The 2,418-nt window shown below is 35.0% G+C and overlaps 1 long non-coding RNA gene across 1 annotated transcript; it reads left to right on the forward strand.

Moving 5' to 3' along the window:
- The first annotated feature begins 848 nt into the window (after positions 1 to 848).
- LOC133871769 (uncharacterized) lies at positions 849 to 1,887 on the forward strand. Its single transcript, XR_009900871.1, has 3 exons — positions 849 to 1,350; positions 1,567 to 1,647; positions 1,749 to 1,887. It is a non-coding gene; the product is annotated as an uncharacterized LOC133871769 (long non-coding RNA).
- The last annotated feature ends 531 nt before the right edge of the window (positions 1,888 to 2,418 follow it).

Genomic DNA, 2,418 nt, shown 5'->3' on the forward strand with positions numbered 1-2,418 from the left:
TCACCCATTAAAATTAAACTTAACCCTCTTCATTCATACGGTGACCCCTATGAATTCCGATGGATTTCGTGTGTCGTTTGTGTTATGCATGTTGGGTAGCCACCTTTTTAACCGTACGTTGGGGATGACCATCTATTTTTATTTTTATTTTTATTTTCATAAATAATAAGTTAGTATCTACATATAAAAAAACTAACACATATTTTCTTAAAATTAATATTTCTGTTCCAATGCTTTGCAAAAAGCATTCATTGTTTAAAAACAGCACAATCTCTATGTTTAGGAATTGAGACTGATCGATGTTCCTTTTTCTTTTTCTTTTTCTTTTTTAAAAAGAAAAAAAAGGATGGTGTTAGCAGTTTAACAGGTGGCACTCCATCTATCTCATGTTGATTCCAACCCAATAAATTTGAAGCCCTAAAAGGATGGGTTCTAATAAAGTCTGTATTAATTGCGTGGGATCATTTTGCAAGTTGAGGCACTACAAGAAATTTAGTGTTTAGCGATCAAATTATTAGCGACGACATATTAATTATTGCTAATTATTATAGCTAATTAGTAACAACCTTTTTCCTATTAGCGAAGACTTTTGTAATCACTGATTTCAACGACAAGTTTTGTCGATTATTATATGAATCATATCACAATAACAACTAAAATCTAGTTAATATTTGTATATAAAGCGATATGTAAAACAATATGTAGATAAGATTAAATGAATATTGCAAATACTCTCGAGTATTTATTATATGGCGTGATAATAAAAATTAATATCGTTTCATGAAATTTTAAATAGAAATACACGTAGAATCCTAATTTTTGATATTGAATATATACCACGCCGAGAAATGAGCACATACGTGTAGATTTATCTTGGTAGGCGCGCCTCCATCTCCCTCTCCATTTCCCCAAATCCAGGCTTCATAGTTCGATCCCCATTGCCAACACACAAACCATCAGCAAAATCCAGTGTCTCCCATTGATCTCTCTCTCTCTCTCTCTCGTGTCTGTACAATCTCCCTCCAAATCTCTCTCGATCTTTCTCCGTTTCTCGCTGCAATCTAGGGTGTAAGTTTACCCCTCTAATGGCCCCGTACATTGCGACCCTCCCAAAACCCTAATTTTTAATTTTCCATTCCATTTTATTCAAAAATTGTCTGGTGGAAAATGGAGGCGATGCGTCGGGCTCGAGCGGCCGGCGGCGGGGGAGAGCAGATGCCAAGCGCGAACGCGCAGCTGCCGTCCACCCGGCGACCTACCCGCTAGTGCTGTGGAACCCGCCTGGGATCGACCTACTGGCCAAGTAGTTCAAGCACGCAGCACGCAGCTCAACACCTATCTTTGAAGGAAGTTAGGGTTTGGATTAATTTATGATTTTTCGTCAATGATTTTGCTTTTTTCCCCATCTAAAAATCTGTGCTTGAAAGGTTTAAAGATTGACTGCATTTGGCCCCCTTATTTTGCCTTATTCTTCTTCCCGACTCACTTTTCTGTTGTTTTTTCCTCTTATTTTTTCTCCTAATGATAATGAATAGAAAAATAATTTGCATAAATTCATGACAATAGGATTGCAGAATCAGCTGGACAAATTTGATACACAAACAGGGAATCAGTGAGTAAATGCAAAGAAGAATGAATTGAGGGCAGGTGTTGTGTTCATTTTAATGTTTGCTTTCATCTGGTTCTCCATATATATATATTATTTGCTTTAATATGTTTTGGGTTGTGTATCATTCTGATTTTCACAGGTTTTGCAAGTCTGGTATACCCACTGTTATTGGATTGTTCTTCATAGAGACCAGCCCCTTCATAGTGTTATGCAATTGGATTGTTCTTCATGGAGACCAGCCCCTTCATAGTGTTCCCTGCATAAAAATAAAATTGAAAAATAAAAAATAAAAAAAAAAAAAAAAAAAAAAGAAAGAAAGAAAAAAAGAAAGAGTTTATGGCTAATACTAGTTAATGCCATTGATCCATTGTTTTGTATCGTTGTATGATCTATTAAAGATAAAAGGCCAGAGACAACATTATCCCGTGAGGTCTAAGTTTCGAATTTTTTGGAGTGAAAACAATTTTTTAGAGCTAGCATGCCGGGAAAGCCAGAGATTCATATAGAGGGGGCACTGTACACAAGTTTAAGGTTTACCTGATAAAATTGGGTATACAAGGTCAAAGAGTTTCTCGTCATTATAAAATAATAATAATAATTATCCAGTGACCTAACCCCAAACAAAATATATGAGAAAACATTTTCAATATTATTTGTTTCTGAAAATTCTAACATTTCTTTGCATTAAAATAAAAAATAAAAAAGAGTTTTTGGGTAATACTAGTTATTGCCATTGATCCATTGTTTTGTATGGTTGTATGATCTATTAAAGATAAAAATGCTAAAAGCCAATGCCAACATTATCCCAT

This window comes from Alnus glutinosa, chromosome 6 (genome assembly GCF_958979055.1).
Source record: "Alnus glutinosa chromosome 6, dhAlnGlut1.1, whole genome shotgun sequence".
Taxonomy (NCBI): domain Eukaryota; kingdom Viridiplantae; phylum Streptophyta; class Magnoliopsida; order Fagales; family Betulaceae; genus Alnus; species Alnus glutinosa.